This window comes from Mastigoproctus giganteus, chromosome 7 (assembly GCF_048544385.1).
Source record: "Mastigoproctus giganteus isolate SK-2022 chromosome 7, ASM4854438v1, whole genome shotgun sequence".
Taxonomy (NCBI): Eukaryota; Metazoa; Arthropoda; class Arachnida; order Uropygi; family Thelyphonidae; genus Mastigoproctus; species Mastigoproctus giganteus.
Window position 1 is genome coordinate 228492546 of NC_143581.1, and position 21599 is coordinate 228514144.

The window sequence follows — 21599 nt, forward strand, 5'->3', positions numbered from 1 at the left end:
GCACCTGATCCTGAGAGAAGTTAAACAACCTATAAGTAGAAAGGAAGGGATAAGATATACTGCGTACATTCATTCAGTTTAAAAAAAAAAAGGATAGCGAGGAGGAACTGACGCATTATTAGATGGTTTGACGTATCCTCCAGATAAGTCAACAGCGTTGTTCAGATCTTCGATCCCATTCTAGAAAGCATTGGTTTCGTAGGTTTGTTTACACCACTGGAAAATCGATGCACTTAATGCAGCTCTGATTGGAAAATGATGTGCTCCCTCAAGGGATCTTTGAGTTCTGTAACAAGAGGCAGAATTCTCGGAGAAAATCTGTGAGTAGAGAATATCTGAAACAAGTGTTCAAAGCGAAATTGAATGTGCTTGAAAGATATCTTAACTAGGTATGATTCGTGGTTGCTGTACCTTGCAACCTGGAAAATCAAAACAGCCTATAATCACGGATCTGGTCTCTTTTTCTCTGCAAAGCAAGGAGCAATATTTTTGTTCAAGAATATTTGCATAACTTTTACCAGTGTTTATAGTACTTTTCAAGGTGGAGAACATTCTTTTGCATCCCATTCATACAAGTTTATTTGGCAGAACATAAAATTGCTGAATGGATTGAAGTGGAAAATTGTTAGGCAACATCTTGACATAAGACCGAATGTTCGTCGAAAAATTCACCCTAGGTTTAAATTGGTAACTTCAGAACTTGTTAAGATTAAAGTTAATTGGCACCACTTTCTGAATGCATTTCATTAACTGCTAAAATGGCAGAACGAAATGATCAATAACAAAATATTAATGAGAGAGAGAGAGAGAGAGAGAGAGAGAGAGAGTATATCGTTTATCGGGATGAGGTAAAAGAGACTATATTTATCACTATTTGAATAGTGAATATTATAGACATCTCATTTTTTCGCTTATGTTATAAGTGACAAAATACTGAAAGAGCGCACGAAGTACAGTATTCTCCAATCGTTTTTACACGAGCCTTTAGACTAGCTAGTCAGTCACGATTATCGTCAACCCTGGAGGTGGCCACTGCTTTCTTCACAGACTGCTTGAGAGATTTTTCATATTGTCAGCTGCTGTGGGCGATGCACGCAGAACCGATTTAACCATCAGGAATACTAGGCAGTCGCCCTGAGCTATTATTTTTAACATCTTTAGTGTGTACCTTCACTATCCAGTTTCTTAAACGGTAATACGACAAAGATTTATTTATCATATTAAATTTATTATTGAAGTGATCGTTTTTTTTTTATTTCTCTTCTGTCTTCCTGCACTACTTTAAAATACTTTTGATGTAATAAATAATAAATGAGTTATGTAAAAGTTCTAGATTGAGAAAATGTGTTTACGTTAGAAATATTAAATGAGTAATTAAATAATAAATGAGTTATGTAAAAGTTCTAGATTGAGAAAATGTGTTTACGTTAGAAATATTGCTCGCAACTAATAACCAACCTCTTCCTCGGCAGGATGTCCGTATTATATTTTACCTTGTTTGTATATATATATACACAACACATATATATATATATGTTATGTGTGTGTGTAAAAGAAAAGGATTAAGCAAAATGCTTTGGGAGAGAAAGCAGGGAAGAAAAGGAAGAAGAAAAATAAGGAAAAAGTTCAAGGAGTAGGGCTACTGCTAATCAAAGAAAAACCCAATTACCATGATGAATATTACTCTTAGTTTATGGAGAGAAAGATAGACAGAGGAGTGAACAAATAGAAAAGGAATAAAGTAGGAGTAAGGCAATGAAATAAATCAATCTAGAAAAAAAAAACACCATTAAATGAATACAGTATATACAATAGAAAGGAATATTACTGCATAACTTTTGAGTTATGCGGTAATATTTTGAGTCTTTATGAGAGTGTCAACCACCAAGATTTTAGAAAAATACGAGAAGATTGTATCTGTTTCGGACTGAAATGTAAATATTGGCAAAACTGTGAATTCGAAAATGCTTAAATTCAATTTCGTATTTGATATTATTAGTTTTGTTTTTTCCAAATATATATATATTTTTTTTTCTTTTTTTTTTCGATAATTTTTTCGTATTCTTACGCAATTGTTTTGTGTGTTTACATTTCAAGCATAAACTTTTTGAGATACAGTGTATCTCAAAAAACTGCAAGTGTTTATACTGGGATAGATGCACAGTATTTCAGTTTCGTTCTTGGATTGTAGTTGTTTTCCGATTGCACATCATATCTTTCAGGGAACTCCATAGGCAATGTATGGTGAAGTCAAATCAGGCGAACTTTTAGAAAATTCATTACTTCCACTTCGACTTATGCAGCAGTACGGAAATTTAGTGTCAAGATAACCCTTTGTATCGCGATTAAAATGATGATAGTAAACGTCCATATTCCTGTATATCTGAAGAAGGGCGGGCACAATGCATAAGCGTGTTATACTCAGCACCAGTAACAGTTCCCTCAAAGAAAGCGATCCTAAAAAGGCCTTAGAGAACATCATACTCAAAAGTCCAGCAAATTCTTGGCCTTGTCTACATGAATGTTTGGAAAATACACACAATTACCAGAGTTCGCAGTACGATTGAGCTTAAAAGTTGCTTCGTTTGACTAGCATATCATATCCGTGAGTTCATTCTCGTTTGCCTTCCTTGCCTTGTGATCGCATAAACCTTTGTAATACTACAGCAAACCTTTTTGCATTCGTTGGCGCCTCCGTAGCGAGGTGGGAAGAAGCACACGCTTCTTGATTAGACCGGGTTCGAGTCCGTGACCACCAAATACGGACGATGCGGAAAGGTCAGGGAATGACCACCGCATATTCTCGGAGCAATATGGCCTTAGTTGCTAATGCTCCAAATAACAACCTTCTGCATTCGCTGAGGTCCTTTGTCTACTAGAACGTTCCTTGTACCGTACCATTAGTTTCAGACTTATCGTAAATTTCTCCAATTGTTGGTCTTGTTGGGGGCTTTATCTGTACCGTTTTGTGTCGTGGTCTTACGCACGAGGAACATACACTGGTGTTCAAAGAAAGCGCATCACCCCTTAAAATTGTAATTATCGTCCGAATAATGGCAATATTTCTTACAGATTGCATCAGATAAGATTGACACGCTTAGGTGATGACATATATTACATCAGCTGTTATTTCAGCTGTATAAGCACGCTCTGCAAGAGTTGCAGTCATTCCTTGCTCGTGTCAAGATGGCGAGTTACGTGCAGTTGACGCCACGAAGAAAGAGTGCTATTGCTGCTTAAGTGAGGAAGGATGTCTTGTAAACAGTCGACAGTGAGTAGATTTCTTTCGAAACTCAAGAGTACTGGTTCTGCTTATAGGAAAAAAGGAACAGGACGCAAACGAGTCTCTACGCCAAAACAGGATCTCATTTTGAAGCGCTTATGCCTTAAAAACCGTAAAGTTTCTTCGTCTGAGCTGAAAAGAGAATGGGGAGAACATACAGGAGTGGTAGCAAGTGCAGTAACAGTCAGAAGACGCCTCTTCAAAAATGGCCTTGTCGTCCTAAGAAGAAGCCCCTTCTCACACAAAAAATGAAAAAGGCCCGATTAATTTGGTGTAAGGAGCATGTCAAATGTATGTATGTATTTAACTGTCGAAGGGTGGCACCGGACATACATCCATCTCCACCAATTTAGCATATAATACGATGTTCTCATAATGGCCTGTTAGTGTAAGTGTGTGTACACGTGTGTTTAATGTGTTGTAAAGTGAAACAGGCTACTCTGCCACCAGGTGATAGTCCATTGAGCAATTACCACCTGGTGCCCATCCCTGGCACGAGGAGTTAAGCCTGGGTCTACTAACTCTGACGGTGCATATTGCACCTAGATCCCGCACCCACCAGTAAGTGTGCAAGACTGGTGGGTGCCAGCAGTCCCACTCCTGGGCTGCCCACACCAAAAAGCCAGCGTACTCTAGCATCAGTGGTGCACCCGGTCAGCCTCCCCGTGGCACGGTGTGGTAACGTCGGGTCCCACTAGAGGCTCGGCGGCTAATAGACCGGAGGAACAAAGGGCACAATGCAATATACAGCACATGACCCTCACATACTTCAAATCTCTGGCCCGATACAATGTATACCCGCGGAGATGGGAGAAATCCCAGGAGCCGTTAGACACTAACATACCTTACACCTTACACCAAAAAGCCAGCAAAAAAAAAAAAAAAAAAAAGGAGCATGTCAAATGGACCCCCAAGCAGTGGAAGTCAGTTATTTTCTCGAATGAGAAGAAATTCAACCTGCATGGCTCTGATGGGAAACAAACGATTCGCCTTAGCCGTGGAGAAGAATGCCATTCTGACTGTATGGTGTCTACAGTGAAATTCCCTACCACCCAAAGGATATGGGGGTGGATATGGGGGTGCATTCTGACTGTATGGTGTCTACAGTGAAATTCCCTACCACCCAAAGGATATGGGGGTGCATTTCGTATCGCGGAGTAGGTTACCTGCAGTTTATAAAATGTTCCGTAAATGCTGATGGATGGATACTTGGCTATATTGGAAGGAAAATTGCTGCCAACCATTAGAGACCATTTCAACCTGCCAAGTGACTGCATCTTTCAGGACGTCTCTGCTCCTTGTCATCGGGCGAAAAGTGTAAGTAGGCACTTCTGTAGTTACTTTAGCTTCATTTCTGCATTAGAGGTTCGACAGGAACGTGTTTACATTTGTTACAGGTGAAAAAATGGTTGGAAGAACGGTCCATTACAACTGTTAGCTGGCCAGGAAACAGTTCGGATCTGAATCCTAAAGAGAACTGTTGGCATCGTGTGGAATCTGCAGTTGCCAGAAAGAAAGCAAAGACCTTTGTGAACTTGAGGAAGCTATAATTCCTGTTTGGATCCACGAATTATCAGTTGATTATCTTCAGAAATTGATCTTGTCAATGCCTCGACGGTGTGCTGCTGTCATCAGGACCAGAGGCTGTTCAACTAAATATTAGTTTGCACCTGGTGAACTTTTCATTTTGTTTTCCATTTAAAATGATAAACTGAAGTAAATTGAAGGCTTCTGATAACATTTCAGCCATCATTATCGTGTTTACCAAACCTGTTGTTTAAAGGTTGCAAATGCTCATTTTGGAATATTTTGAAAGCACCTGTCAAATATTACTTAGCTTTACCTTAACTATAAATAAATATCATTTGTTTATATTTCTATTTGTGATGCTCGTCATTAATGTAACATACTATCGCGAAAAAGGTTTAGAAATTTGAAATTCCTGGGTGATTCACTTTCTTTGAACACCAGTGTATTTAGTCTATCAGATTATCGCCATCTGTTAACTGCATGCCGCCTGGAAAATACGTAGTCGATGTTATATGACATATCCAGTAATTTATTTATGCATAAACTATATTGTAATGAAATTTGCGTACACCTTTTGAGATACCTTTAGGCACAATAACTTTGAAAAATTCAAATAACTTTGAATATTCCTAAATATAAGAAGTCTGTAGCTGTAATTAGAAAGCAGCTAATTCAAAAAGCAATCTAATTATAACTGCAGACTTCTTATATTCCAGAAGAAAAGTCTGAAACAGCTTGTTGAAGCGATTGCTGAGTACTTCCGAACAGGTAGCAGAACGCTGCTGGAATGACGAGAGCTGTCCATCAACCATCGTTTCACTTACAGACCTTACTGTCTTTTCTGGCATATCTTGTTGCCACGGCATCTCAACACCTTTGTCACAAAATACAGCTAGTATAAGGCTGTGATACGAGACTTCCAACTAAACCATAAGTAAGGCACGATGATGTTACCCTCTTTGCAAGCTGAATAGCTTCTTGAGACATAAACCCCGTCACCTTTTGTTAAATTGTTCTTCAGGTTAAGATTTTTTTTCATTTTTCGAATAAAATATGTTAGGGTGATACTTGTTTGTTTGAAGATGAAGCAGTTATGGAGACCTCCGAATTTTTTTTCAGAGATGTAGCCACTACACTTCCCGTCCCTAGCAGTCATTCATTCATTCTTAGACTTGGTTAAATCATCCGACCGATTATGCTCCTGACCATTACTGTATTTTCCACTTGCAAACTGAACTTCGCAGAATTCTGCTGTTCAGCCTGTAGAACCTGGCTCTGCACGACCAGTTCCTGCGCTGCCTTGTGTTCCTTGGACTCCTTTTGACGGTTAATTATCCTCATAAACAATCTGATGCAATGTTTTAAAATAAAGTTTGCGCTCGATCTTTATTGCCCAATGCATCAAGAGCAACTAATTATATGCACTTCCTCACAGTCATGGCCTATAAGTTATATCATTTACATAATCATTACTTATTAAATGAGCTATGTATCGCATTGTACTACTGAGAGAGAATGTTAAAAAAAATAATGAATGGACAATCGGAAAGTTTTTCGTTAAATGCCTATTGTACATCATATTCGTTACATTGAGGTGGTGGCACCATCTGATAGCTAATTTACCTGCCAGAAGTCAACAGTTTTAATTGCCCTTTGTTCTTGCCGGTTGAAAATAATGATTAAATTGTATGTTTACAGGAAGCTGAAATTTAATCGCTTCTGACTCTCCAAATGAAATACAATTTGTCTGTTCCGTTATCGAGCACTAAGACTGCCCTAAACGGAAACACTTATAAATGTATTTCATCTCCGGAATACCACGTTAGAGTTGCCAGAGTCTGTCGCATTGTAACGTAACTGCCAAAATCTGTAACCCTTAAAAGAACTCGCATTCAGCGCCTTGTTATGATTTCATCAGAAGCGGTTGCTTTGGGCAGTGATTTTAAGTGCTATCAGATTTTAAACGGATAGGGGATTTTTTTTTTTTTTTTGTAATGAACTTAATGGGGAGGATGGAGTGCAAAATTTCCTTTGCGCTCCGTCCCCCCCCCCCTTTTTTTTTTTTTCTGATGGGTTTATTATCTCTAACCGATCATGGGAAAGTTTGGTGAAATTTCACCAAAATGGTGAAATTTCAACTATAATGGTGAAATTTCACCATTTTGACCATTTGGGATGGTCCATAACCGATCATGGGTCATCCTGAATCGTGAAATTTTATTGATAATTTTCCGCTTTCTTAAAAATCGGAAACGTAACTGAAACATATCCACGAAATAGGTTAGGGATACAGTTATGAAACCCAGGACCTTTTTATCCTACCTCGAAGTTGTTTTTTTTTTTTTTTTTTTTTTTTTTATACAGAAAACAGTTTATGGATAGCAGGAACTGACATCAATAGACAACACTGCGACGTTCAGTTAGTGAGTTTTCATTTTAAAACTCATTAACTGAACGTCGACCAATGAAAAGGGATTCAGAAGTCAACAAAATTGCAGCAGTTTTAATCTGATAAAATGACACCACAGTTTTAAGCATGGTTTGTAACAGTGTATTACACTTTCTGTTATCCTTTCAGTTTATATAACGATATAACTGTACCGAGAAGTGTGCTGCAGGAGGCTCGTGCGAGCTCCTTGTTAATTTTTTGCAGCACCCTTTGTTAAAAAAAATATTTTGATATCAAACAGATTATTTTAATTTGGGTGGGGTGACCTTTAAATGAAATTCTTCTCGAGTGGGCCCCTTGTTAACAAATTGGCAGCTTTATTTCATTTTATTCATTAAACTTTATTGTGATGACCAGTATCAATCGGCGCACCTCAGTTTAGAAGCGCTAATTTAATATTATACCCTGTGTGTCATACACACTTCCATCTTATGTTTCTTTGTGATTTTTGTGGATTACATTCGTGATCTTTTGGAACTGTTTTATGTCATCCCCTATCTATTGATTTGCGCTCTCCTTTTTATCCTAACTACGAAGACGTTTTACTTTGTAGTGTTTATTCCAGACTTAGCCGAAATTAGTTACAGGCAGTCATTATACGTCCAGATTCTCAATTCAGACAGGTGGAGTTCTGTATCGTTTGCTGCTAGCTTTGTTCTCTTAATTGTACACCCTTACTTAGGAATCCTTGGAAAATTTCAGGGAAGGAATTCTTCTAATTAGATTCGATGTACGGAGAATTTTTTTTAAGCCAAAACTTCATGTAACCTTCCCTGCGGTAGATTGAATTAGCTGATTCAGTAGTGTGTAATTAAATCAGGGCTATGGCTAGCCATATTAAGCCACTTAGCTTAATTATAATTTTCTTGTCAGCGATATTTCCTCCACTCACATCCCTGGGTCCTCGTCCCTCTTTTTTTATTTATTTATTTTTTAAAATACCGAATGCTGTTAATGTCTCCATTCGGGAAACGTGCATACCTTAATTGTGGGCTCATGGCCGTGTCTCTGCTTGTTGACATATTTCTTTCTTGTCTGTGTTCACTCGAAGACGTCTATTGGTTGCAGCTGCATTCCTCACTCCGTTTTTCTTCGTCATCGGCGATTTGCTCGCTCGGGAAGACACGAGTAGATTGCACACTTTTTCTGGTACGCAGGACGCACTGATGGAGCGGTTGTGGTGGGGCGAAGTGCTCTGTGAAGTTAGCGAGAAAATTAAGGAAAAGTCTGTGAGACTGTAGATAATACGGCCCACTAATTTCCTCAGTTGCTTCTCTCCCGAGCTTAGAAACGGAACAGATCGATGGAGTGTTCTTAACTGCTGGTGTAGGTGAATGTTCTTGTTTAGTGATCCCTCCTCCTCCTCCTCCTAATACACTTGAAACAGCAATTCAAGCCAGAACAGACAACGCTGTATTACGCACATACTTGGACTCTTCTTTATTTACGATGCTGCTTGTCTCGTCGGTGTCTTCGTATACGAAGCAAATACGAACGTAATGCCGACAGTGTGTGTGGCAGTCACTGTGCACTGGGAAATTCCCCAAAAGTGCTGACCTCTAAATAAACTGCTTGGAATTAAATTATCTTTGTCTTTCTAAATCATGAGTGGCGTGTTGTGCAAATTCTTAGGTAAATAGTAACGAAGATTAGCATCTTCGTTAATGTGTTGAATCTTTGTAAGTAGTGTAGAGAACATATGAAAATGGAAAAATAATTTTAATAAAAGGAAATTATGCATTTAGGGAAGTGAAGATTATGCAAATTTCGTGTTGAAATTCGTATTTATTTTATTTATTCGAAACGCAAGAAAGATTGTATTTATTCGATTTAGACAAGAAGAATGATTTAGAAACTGATTAAGACTAAGACTCTCTAAAAAGTGTGCTTCTTATCGTGATATCCTAGTGGAAAACAAATTGAATTATTAACTTTGAAAAATCTGAGATTAAACTTTTCCAAATAAATAAATAAATAAATCTTTATTGTGAAGTAGAGTTACAGCAAAATATCCCATTACAGCGACGAGCGCCAGGGGTTCACATATAGCCGTTAGGGAAAAGATAAGTACGGCGTACAAATACAAATACAAAAGGCTACAAAATACCGATCACAAATGCAAAAGAAATACAAATACAGCATAAAAACACAGAGCTAGACACAAATACAGAAATAAATACAACTTGGCAATATATCAGGGTTCAAGGGCTTTGATAAAGTTGTGTCTGTCCTTGTTACTTATTATGCTGTCGATGTCGGCGTCCACACGGTTGAGGGCAGCGAGCATCTGCTTGGGAAGAAATCTCTCAGTGAGTACAAGCCTGTTGTGGTGAGCCACGAGTGCTGGTACCGACCTTAGACTTGGCTGTGGAATCCTCCAAGAGCAAGTGTTCCAAATATTTTGGATTATATCTGGCTTGTGATGAGTTTGGCTGTGAGGACCAGCCTCTTTTCCATGATCAGGAATTTCAACCTCGGGATGTCGAGTGCTTGTGCCATCATGGTGGTTGTGGTAGCGGGAGGTAGCCGAAGCTTGCTGTTATTGGCCTATTTCAGTAACCAGTATTCAGCGGTGTACACCCGCTTGAGGTTTGTATGTGCAGCAGAGGCCCATATTTCTGTACCATAGAGAATGGTGGGTAGACGGTGGAGGTGATGACCCTTTTAACAGTGACAGGATGTCGGACGTGTAGCAGCTGCTGCTTTGAGATCCACCGTAGACGAGAGAATTTGGTACTGATTTTGTCGATCTGGTTGACAAAGGACATCTTTTGGTCAAACAGAACACCAAGGTCTGTGTGCGAATGTACGTTTGGTATTCGTATCCCTGCGAGTGAAACGTTGAGTACTGTCGGCATGGATTTAAGGGAGAATATAAGCTGAGCAGACTTCAGTGGGTTGATTTTTAGATTGAAGTTTGCCAGGTACAATTCTAGATCCTAGTTGGGAAATCTGGGTTGTCCCAATTTCCACGTATATGCATCAGCTGTTTGAACGTCAGCTCCGGGTGGTTACATACAACACTGCATCTGGAATATTGACTAATGAGATGAATTAACAGATTTACAAGGAGATTATTTACAATATATAGGGCCGTGCCTGCTCTATAGCCTCAGTTTTATCGTTTCAAGATCGGGACCGCTTATCGGAATACAAAATTACTAGCTTGAATGATCACAAAGTGTACATGCAACGGTTCAGGTCTGGATAGCATCGTGTGCTATACTGTTACACTTCGATCACAGGAGATCTTTGCTCCCACTAAAAATCAAGAAACATATAAGGTTCTGCTTTAAGTTGCTAATATGCTAGCATCAGCTGAAAAGGCAAATTAGCTATTTGAGGAACTGCTAGGACAGATGTTTCTAAGCTTGTTGACTTCTTATCAGTGGCACTTCCACCTCCGTGAGGAATTCCTTGAAAAATATAGAGTACTTGGACAGAGCAATTTATTCAATTTTATTTATTTGATATATTTTGCAGACAAATTCCGTGTTTTTACGTAATCTGCAGGAAAAAATCTGTGGTATGATTTATCAACACATTCCACTAGGATATCAACCATGAAATGAGAACAACTATTTTTCAACTTTTATTTTCGTTTACTTTCATAATTTTTGTGTGGCGCCTCCGTAGCCAGGTGGGAAGTAGCAGCAGTGCGTAACGCACGCTTCTTGATTAGACCGGGGTTCGATCCCGTCACCACCAAATACGGGGATGCGGAAAGATCAGGGAATGATCACCGCATATTCCCGGAGCAATATGGCCTTAGTTGCTAATGCTCCTGAAAACCAAATAACAAACAAACAAACATAATTTTTGTTTCGATATTTTTTTGCTTATTTGTTCCCCATATGACTTCTGACTTAAATTCAGTTCACCGACTCATTTTTTCTACTGGCATGTTTAAAGAGATAGATGCTTACTTCAGAACCTAACAGCCACCACGTTTTATATGTACTATTTGCGATTGAGTGCATACAGAAATATCTTCCATTTCTTTGCAGGCACTTTAGAGGAAAAAGGCAAGATTTTTAGTAAGAATTACAACCTAACTTCGAGTAAAATCATCTGTAACCAGGTGATTTTACTTGAAGGCTTTGTCAAGACGTGCAAGTCACATCAGTTGACAAAGAGTTGGAGAGAAAACTGTACTAATCAGTAATCATATTCTGTATTTAAAAGAAGTTATAGCGATAGGTGTCGTTATTTTTACAGTAGATTCTCGATTAACTGGGAACTGTACGACCCGCAGATGTCTAAGTCAGTTGTGTAAGTTAGATAAGAAAAAGAAATTAGTGAATCCGTTGTAGATGTTATTCGTTTACATTATGTAATGTTCCTGAAGAGAAGACCCTTGAATTTTTTCGAAATAATATCCCCACTCTTTCTTTCTTTCTTCCTACTAGCATACTGTAGTCTTCTTTTAGTAATCCTTCAGCTGACAGTTGTACGGTTAATTTTAATATTCTTCTGTGTTTTTTTTTTTTTCCTTTTCTTAATTTGAATCCCAGTGCGTTCATCTTAAAAAGTAAAAGGGTTGTTTTTCTATTGAACTAAAACTTCAGCTCATCAATAGACACAAAAAAAGTGCCAACTTTAATAAGTTTCTAGAACATCAAGAATTTGCTGCTTTCGCTGACAATCACCTTGATAATGCATCTAGTTTACAGAGAGACCAAAGCATAGTTTACATATTCAGTTCTCAAAGAAACGCAAACCAAAGAAAAAAGCGAACTTTATTGATTTCTTTTAATATGTACGTATTAAATTTTGTCAAATCTCACTGAACTGTATACTTATAAGTTCAAATAAGGTATGATATGAAAAAAAAAAAAAAAAAAACACAACTTTATTTGCCTACCTACTGTATTAACCTATGTATATATACTCTATTTACAATTTCGAATTTTTCTTTCCTTTTCCAGATTATTTGAGCAACTTTATATCCCATCCACCTCGGATAATCGGGACTCTACTGTAGTTCATAATGCTGTGTGTGTGTGTGTGTGTGTGTGTGTGTGTGTGTGTGTGTGTGTGTGTGTGTGTGTGTGTTGGAAGTACTTACTCAGTTGGATTTCGTCTTAAAGCAATCAACTTTTGACGGATTTTTAGTTTTTTGCAGATTTCTAAGCAGTTATTAAAGCGAATATTTTTAATTTTTAAATGTTACTTTAGCAACAGGAACAACAGCAAACAAAAAAAAAAAAAAAAAAAAACGATGTCTTGCCCTTTTTTTTATCTCATATTTTTTTTATTCTGTTGGGCGTCTCCTCATGCTGTCTCAGCCAGCGTCAAATTGTCACTCTCTTCTGCAACCTAATCTTAATGCGTTTTCATGTGTACCAGCAGATACCACCATAATTTAGGACCATCACTCCGCACCCGCCAATTAAGATAGGAGGACACATCGGGGATGAACTTCATTGCCAGAGAACCCCCATCCCCCGCCCGACTTATGGCAGAAATCACTACTTTTATCCTTGCCTATCTTCGTTTAGGATATTTCAAGGCCTCATTGCGTCGTTTTTGTGCGAATAGTTTCAAAATTCCTTTTACCAGCTAGTCGAAATTTTCAGGACTGAAGATAAGTTTGCAGGTCAGGTCGGGTCGGTCAAATCACATTCTTAGCAAATGACTCTTTCTCCTTGCAGAAGCTACTGGAATACTCCCATTGAATATGAACGCTCAACGTTGATGCATTTGTTCAAAGTTGGTTTAGTCCTCAGAAGATATATCACTCTGATATCTATAATCCACCGTTTACTTCATTATGATGAGACTCCGCTGCGGGGGGGGGGGGGGGGGCAGGAAAAAAAGAAGAGAGAATCACAGTAACTGCAGTTAATCGAGTTTTTAAATAAATAACTTAATGCAGAAAACAGTATATTCTATAAATTGCCGTTTCCTTTCATTTAAAAGCCAAGAATGACTTGCGTGCAATCTCTCTCTTGAAATATTAATTGGCACGTCATGCTCAGTGTTTTGTTATTGTTTTCGAAATTAATGCACGCGCACTCAAAAACAATTCCCTTTTACTAGCTGCCTCGTTTGATTAACTGTTGGTGTCTATTATCGGAGCCAGCGCTTCACGGTAACCATTTGTCCTCAGTTATCAAACCAGTGCGTCGGTTGGGCAATTCTTCTGATTTTGCACATGGAGATAGCGAGGGTAAGGAATTTCGGGTCATTATCTTGCGCTTTTATTAATAATAAATTCTTTATGCGGAGAGTTTTTTGGAGGGGAGAGGAAATTGGGGAAGGGAATCAGGATTAATGAGAGATTTATGAATAATTATCTGGTACTTACTGAAGTTTAAGGTTCTGTAGAACCTGTCCAGATCTGAATCGGAGCGTTGTAAAAGTGGAAGCATTTCATTTAGGATGAATTTTCTTCCAAACGAAACCTTTTGAGAAAGGAACAGAGTAGAGATGGTCCTTGAAGTTGGACACAGTATTCTCCAGTGGAAGTCGCCTATTCTCCCAATTATCAGGGCTGGCATTTTTCAGGGATCTAGTATTCTCAATAGTTATCATGTGGCTTTATTTGAGCATGAATATGTGTTTCAAAGTAGCTTAACTATAGGAGTAGGAATTCTCCAGTAAGCAGACATTTTAGATTGGTTGTTGAGCAGCACATCCTGACAGCTCAACTCCGTATGGTTTATCAACCACCTAATGGTGTGGTTAGGTGGTTGATGAACCGTACTTCAGTGTTTCTTACGTCCTTGATATGCAACCGGTTTTGATTTGCCATCCACTTCTATTCAATTATTTTAATTTGAGAGCTTCCAGGGGCTAAAGTTGACCTATTGGGCCAGTGCAAGGTTCGGCTTCATCAGGGTTGATGTCTAGAAGATTGTTTTCCGAAGAAGGGATAAGAAAACTATGAAATATTGGTAACCTTTTTTTGATAATAAGATTCCAGTTTAATTTCTCTTCTCTCGGAAAACTGTTCTCCAGGCGAAGCATCTGTTCTGATGAAGCTTAACCATCTACGCCTTTCAACTCAGCGACACGTTAATCCAGTAACCCACACAGACCAGGCACGAGGATATTTCAGATCAAATCTCATGTTTCGTTTAGCCAGTGTCATGCTAAATGTTAGCCTCTCTTTGCGCTTGATAAAAAAGAAGGTGGTCGCCGTAGCTGAGTGGTCAAATGCGAGGGTACATTTATTCGCACGTTTGAGTTCATCGCGGTTCAAGCCGCGTGACCACTAAATGCGGTACTGTTCTTGTGCTCTCTCTCTTGTGGTTTACTCTGACCCTGTGTGGCCCTTCTGAAGCATAAAACAGAAAATATATTCATTTTTATATCATCTGAAACGTTATACTCGTTTCTGTTGTGTATCTGTGTGCTCAGTATCATGGTGTAACTGTTTTCTCAGTTATGTTACTTCAAAAAAAAAAAAAAAAATCACAAACAACTGATAGCAAATTTCATATAGGTAATCAAGTTTTTTTAAAAAATTATTTATACCGTTATTCGGAATATCAAGGAAAACATGCATTTGAAATCGGAATTCTAGAAGTTAATAAAACCGTAATTATTCTACATAAAACAATAGATGAAAAGGTATTTTATGTGGTCCTTTTTTTTAATAATAACACTGTTATAATTGGACTTTATAGATAAAAGAAAGCCTAATGGGTATGATTAAATTAAAAATAGGAATAATAAATAACAGAAGAATTATGAATGAAATCATAGTTATAAGATTAAAAAGCAGAAGAAAATTAAAATAGCAGTAGGAAAATTTGCAAAACAGATAGTAAGGATAATATAAAAATAAATGAAATGGAATAAAACAAGCATTGTGCAATATTATTATTATTATTATTATATTTCTCTGTGATGGGGGTTCCACCGCGTGACTGTTACTGTTGGTCGAGGAATTCTCTGACTGTTCTACAGGTGTTCAGGATTGTGATTTTATGGAGTTCCTTGTAGATGTTCTCTGGGAGACCTATTGCTGCTAGACTGTTATGTAGGACATTTGGCAACATACCGGTGACACGATGATTGGGGTGGTCTTTACCTGTTGCATATGCCACGTCTCTTTGATCTCCTGTTTTAGATCCGTGTACTTCCTGATCTTTTCCTCGTGGGTTTTCTGGAGGTTGCCAGTGTTGGGCTCCGCTATATCGAGTTTTTAAATAAAATCAGTTAGGTAGCCTTTTCTTTCTTGTCAATAAGAGTTATGTCCAGTCTGTTGTGCGGATTGCCTTGTCCGTTATTTTGGCGCGGTCCCAGTACAGCTTGTTGGTTGAGGGGGTCTGTAGTACGGCCTGTGATTCGTACTTGTAATACGGTACATTTTCTTTGATCAGCTGGTATTTCCGATGTTATTGATCAACTGTATTGTTGTTCTTCTTCTTCTTCTTATTATTATTATTAAATAGTTGTATAATCTGCAAGGTGTGTCCCTAGAACAGCCATCCAGCTAGGAGGGTTTTCAGATATGAAGTTTTCTGAGCAGTGCAGGCAGGCTGCCAGAGCACTGCTCTGGAGTCTTGACAATGATATACAGGAATTTTGCTACCAGGGATAAGGAGGTCGTCATTCCTTTGCATAAGGAAATGGTCAGGCAACACCAAAGTACTGCATACAGGTCTGAAGGCCTTATTTTAGTAAGGATGTACAGCTGCTGGAACGAGTACAGAGAAGGACAACGAGATTGGTGAGGGGAACAAAGGGTTGCTCTTACTAAGAAAAGCTTCATCATCATTAGCCATTTTCAATCCACTGCAGGATGAAGGCCTCTCCAGCAACTTTCCAGTTCCTTCTGTTTTGCAATGGCCATCCATTTGCTACCCACAAACTAATGAATTTTTATCTGTCTTTCTCCGTCGTTGTCTTCCGGATTTTCTTCTAGCTCCTCTTGGGTACCATTCAGTTATTTTTCTTAGTCCATCTGTCCTCTTTGTCTTCGCGTTATGTGTCCTGCCTAAGACCATTTTAGTTCTTTAGTTTTGATACCAATTGCCCTTACTTGCCTTTGCTGCCTAATCCATGTGTTTCTATTCTTATCTAACAGTCTGATTCCCAATATAATTCGTTCTATTCTTCACTGTGTAGTTCTCAGCTTCTCTTCCATTCTTTTGGTGAGTGCCCAAGTTTCACTTCCATAAGTTATGGTGGGGAGAATACATTGGTTAATTATTTTACGTTTCAGACAAACTGGGATATTGCTCCTCAGTATGTGACTATATTTCCTGAATGCTATCCATCCAAAATTTATTCTTCTCTTGACTTCCAGCCATTTATCATTATTGCAGCTAATAACTTGTCCCAGATAAGTACATGACTCCACTTTTTCAATTACTGCTCCTTCAATCATTATATCCCTTTCTGTGGTATACTTGTTTATCATTACTTTTGTTTTAGCCATATTCATCTTTAGTCCAAAATCCTTAACAACCATGCATAGCTGATTAAGATTTTCCTCTAATTCTTTGGGATCGTGGGTTATGACCAAAATGTCATCTGCAAATTGTAAATGGTTTAGGTACTCTCCATTCACATTGACTCCTTTCTGTGAGCAGTCTAATCTTCTGAAATCTTCCTCAAGGGCAGCAGTAAACTTCGGAGATATTGTCTCCTTGTCGAACTCCTTTCCCAATTTTAAATTTGCTATTGTCTTTGTCTAGTCTAATAAAGGAGGTAGCGTTCTCATATATTTTCTTCAAAATCATAATATATGGGGTATCTATGCCTTGTCTTTCCAGTGCCTGAAACATTGCCTTATGCTGTATGGAGTCAAATGCCTTTTCATAATCCACAAATGCCAGGCATAATGGTGTGTTATATTCATTTGCTTTCTGAATTAGCTGTGATATTACGTGAAGGTGATCCATAGTTGAGAATCCTGTCCTAAAGGCAGCTTGCTCTTTCCGTTGATTCTCATCGAGTATTCTTTCTAATCTGTTAGTAATGACCCTTGTGAACAACTTGTAGATGTGGGATAACAAGTTAATTGGTCTATAATTTCGAATTTCTGATTTATCTCCTTTCTCATGCAGCAGAACTATGATTGCATTATTCCACTCCTTAGGCGTCACACCTTTTCTAATGTATTTTGTGAAGAGTCTTGCCAGTGTTTGTGTCATGTCTCTTCCTCCCGATTTTAATATCTCTTCATCTTCCCCCGGGGCTTTCTGATTCTTCATTTTCTTCAATTCATGTTCGACCTCATCAGGAAGGATATCGGGTATATCGGGTATATCATCCCCTCATTCCTTGTATAATTCTCTATAGTAGTCTTCTGCTATTTATAAGTACACCATCGCTATTCTTCGGTTTCAGTATAATTTATCTTTCTGTATTATTGATCATGGCTGCTGATTTAAGTCCTTTGTTTTTCCTTAGTGCTTGTTCTACTTTTCTTGTGTTAAATCTTCTTATGTCCTCTCTGAGTCTCTTTCTAATGGCGTTGCATAACTCAGTAGACTCAATTTTCTCCTTGTCAGGGTTTATCTTGCTCTTCATTTGTCGTCTTTGGTTCGTCGTGACAAGTGTTTCTTGACTATTTTTTTCTTCTTTGGATTTCTTTTTACATTTAGGTTTCTTGGGCTTTATCACTTTCAGAAAGTTGTAATATTCCTCGTCGATATCTTGGGCCTGAACATTCTGTAGAAGCTCAAACTTGTTCTTAAGTTCCAGTACATAGTGCTTTTTCTCCTCTTCTGTTATCTCAAAGACCTTCGTATTATTTACTCGAGTAGTTTTTTCGTTTCTTTTCTTACATCTATATCAAGTGTGCATCTTACCATTCATTGATCACTTCCAACATTTACTTGTTCAGGACGGTAACATCATTCATGATATATCTTCTGTTAGTGAGGATGAAGTCGATTTCATTAGTTGTTAATCCATTTGGACTCTTCCATGTCCACTTTCTGTTTACCCTTTTCTTGAAAAATATGTTCATTACTGACAATCCTCACTACCACCCAGAAGGCACCGTTTCAAAGCTTTGAAACGGTGCCTTCTGGGTGGTAGTATGTTATTATAATATATTATGTCTGCAGTATGTAACAATGAAAGGTCCCTGCTTAGCAGCAAGGAGTAGCATATAGAGTTAGTTCAGTAATGGTCCTAGATGCGATGTTAGGGAGGAATAGAATAACAATGACTCTTGTTGCTGTGGGGATAAAGAATTACTTTTATCTATAGGCGAAGCATAGCGTATTATACTTACGTTTTTCTATCTCCCTTGATACTTCCTCATTATTGGGTCAGTAATGAATGATGTTCATTTCATCCTTTCAAGCTTTCTCCACACACACACACACACACACACACACACACACACACACACACACACACACACACACACACACACACACACACACACACACACGAGAAGCTTCAATTTTTCTAATATCCTCCTTTAGTGCTCATGTCTTTGCTCCATAAAGCATAAGGACATTCAAAACTTAACATTTCCTTAAATTTATATCCTGTATTCTTCCTGTAAATATTTGCTTCCTTTTCTCAAATGCTCTCTTGTTTTGTTGTAGTTCTGTTTATAATTATTTGTTAGCAGATTGCCAAAGTTTCTGTATTTATCTGCTGCTCGTAATATCCTCATCTTATAGTTACATCCTTTTCATCCCTTTCGACCATAAGTTTTCAAGTTTTGTCAAAATTTTTTTTCTTAATAATTCCCACATTCTTAATAGATTAGCCCGGGGTTCGAGCCCGCTTCTTGATTAGACCGGGGTTAGAGTCCGTGACCACCAAATACGGAGGATGCGAAAAGGTCAGGAATGACCTTTTCGCATCCTCAGGAATGACCACCGTATATCCCTGGAGCAATATGGTCTTAGTTGCTAATGCTCCTAAAAACCAAATACCAAACCAAAGGTAACCCTTCTTCAGTATCAGATAATAGCGACGTATAATTTGCAAATCTCATTGGTAATACAGTTGGTAAGATTGCCGTTCTCCCCACACCGAGTGGAAAAGACCTGAGTTGGAATCCCGTCGATGACGGAAGGAATTTTTACAGGACTTTTTCACAACGTGGCTGAGTTAACCGATCCCAGGCGAGGGTAGCGTGGCTTTTTCTCCCGGAAACTCTGGTTTTTCGTCCAGCAAACAAAATCGACCTCAGAACACACGCAATTTATAGACAATATGTACACGGAGCAAGATGGCCTTTGTTGCCGATGCACATAAAATCCAATAACAACAACATCCACAAACGTGAACATTCTTTTTTTATCTATATATTTGTTCTTCTTATCAAAATTCTCATTATTCCTACTACATCGCTCATTCCTCTTTCTTTCCTAAACCCATATTTTTTCTCTCTCTTTATTTTAGAGAGGTATTATAAGTACCGTGCATGGTACTTAGTAATACCTCTCGTGTTTGGAGTTTTCATAAAAAAAAAAAAAAAAAAAATCCTCAAGATCTTTTCCACCATTACTCTCGTTGTATACGATAATAAACTAAACATCAGCGCATTACGTAGGTTGTAAAACTCAGAATAACTTGATAACTTGGAGCTTTTCAATTTATATCCTCCGCCTGGATTCGGCAAACTACATCTCCGATTGAAGAAACTTTAAGTAATTCATTCAGTTCCTGGAAAGGTTCGAACCACGACCTTTGACAAATGACAAAGCATTATACGCTTATTGAGGATTTAAGGCAGATAAATAAACATAGAATAAAATTATAAGCAGAACACTTTTGCTGCGTAAGAATAACAATAATAATAAACACAAGTACTTAATAATGGTGAGAATAATTCAAGGTGAGAGAAATGCAAGGAAGCTTTCCCTTTTCAGAGTGGAACTTGATATTTACATTATATACAAAACTCAGTGTTATCACTTACCGTTACGCAGAATTTGTATTTAATTTATTAATTGTTAATAGTCATTATTAATTTAGCAGTTGGGCGTTTTATTGATATTTGCTGTTGCCTGTATGTCTTCATGCGAGGTCTCTATAAAACCTGAATATGCGTTAGCAACAAGAAAAACAAGAGAGAGCAGTGTGCATAAACATTTATACACACTGAAAATATGGCTGAAAACAGTGGGTTTTGTGTCGCTCACCCAAATTTGAAATAGTTTAGAACAGGGGTTCTCAACCAGGGGGGAATTGGGACCACAGATTGACAAACTCAAACTGTTGGAATATTGATCTTTCTACAAACTACAATTCTATAGATTGTACATAATCTACAGGACATCACACTTTATTGGATGTCACATATTAAATTTAAAATAAAGAGAAATTTTCACTTTTTTATCTTTTTGGAATGCACCTTTTGAGTTGGACAATCTTGGAAAGGGGGGGATGATATCAATCTTGGAGGGGGATCACATTCTGACTTATTATCTCAAATTTAGAATATTCAAATTCCTCAGACCCCTAGGATCACATCATTAGCCGTGGTCTTATTTCTTAAATTTTGGCGAATTCATAGCGCACATAAATCAGACCGTCAGCTGCTTACTACCATAGCGAAATCTATTGGACAGAATTCTGATCGGATGAACTTCGCATACAAATATTGATTCTTAATAAGAAAGAAGGTCGATAAAATTACACAGCGAACAAGAGATTGGAGTTTGACTGGAACTAATGCTGCTTGTATTTCTACTAAAAATATATTGTTATGTCCATTCTACAGCAGTAATGAGTTCTTCTTTAGTAGAAAATTCCGTGACCGGATGTAGCCGCAAGTTGAAAGTTATGTTCTTAGTCAAAATTTACAGCTGTGGTGAATTCTTCTCTTTGAGTTTAGGGATCTCAGGAGCGGTAGCGTAGAGCATTTCATCCGATAAAACCAGGAAACCTATATTTAGGCAGGTTCAATTTACGTGTACAACATGTAGCCTTGTTAACCTGAATTATTTTACATTGACTGGTTATAAGTTTAATTGTAATCCAAATAAAATTACCTGCTTTTTTGGATGCTATAGTTTAGCCGTGGGCTCGGAATGGACCTCAGTGAATCGCAACGCCATTCAAAAGTTAAGTATCACACCTGCACTGTCCTATCGAAAGTTGTAGAACATCCCTGTTGATTGTGTGACTACGACATATGCAAATATTTTTATCCTGTGAAGATTAACTGGTACAATTAAAGAAGCTCTGTTTGCCCTCCTCATTGAAGAGCTAACAGAGCTTCTGAAGGAAATGATAGTTGGATATCTGTGACGGAAATGACTTGCTATTGCTCTGATAGCCGAGTGGTTAAAGTAGGAGCGCAGCAGCATATGCATTTAAGTTTACTGCGATAAAAGTCCAAAATGACGGCTAAATACGGTAATTGATTGCATTCATCGTCAGAATGTTTAGTTGTGAACT

General features: G+C 38.0%; 1 protein-coding gene across 11 annotated transcripts in view; it reads left to right on the top strand.

The window, feature by feature from the left end:
* LOC150083758 (uncharacterized) overlaps positions 1 to 21599 on the top strand; it is a 999111-nt gene that overhangs the window by 202958 nt on the left and 774554 nt on the right. The gene's annotated exons all lie outside the window — the stretch shown is intronic.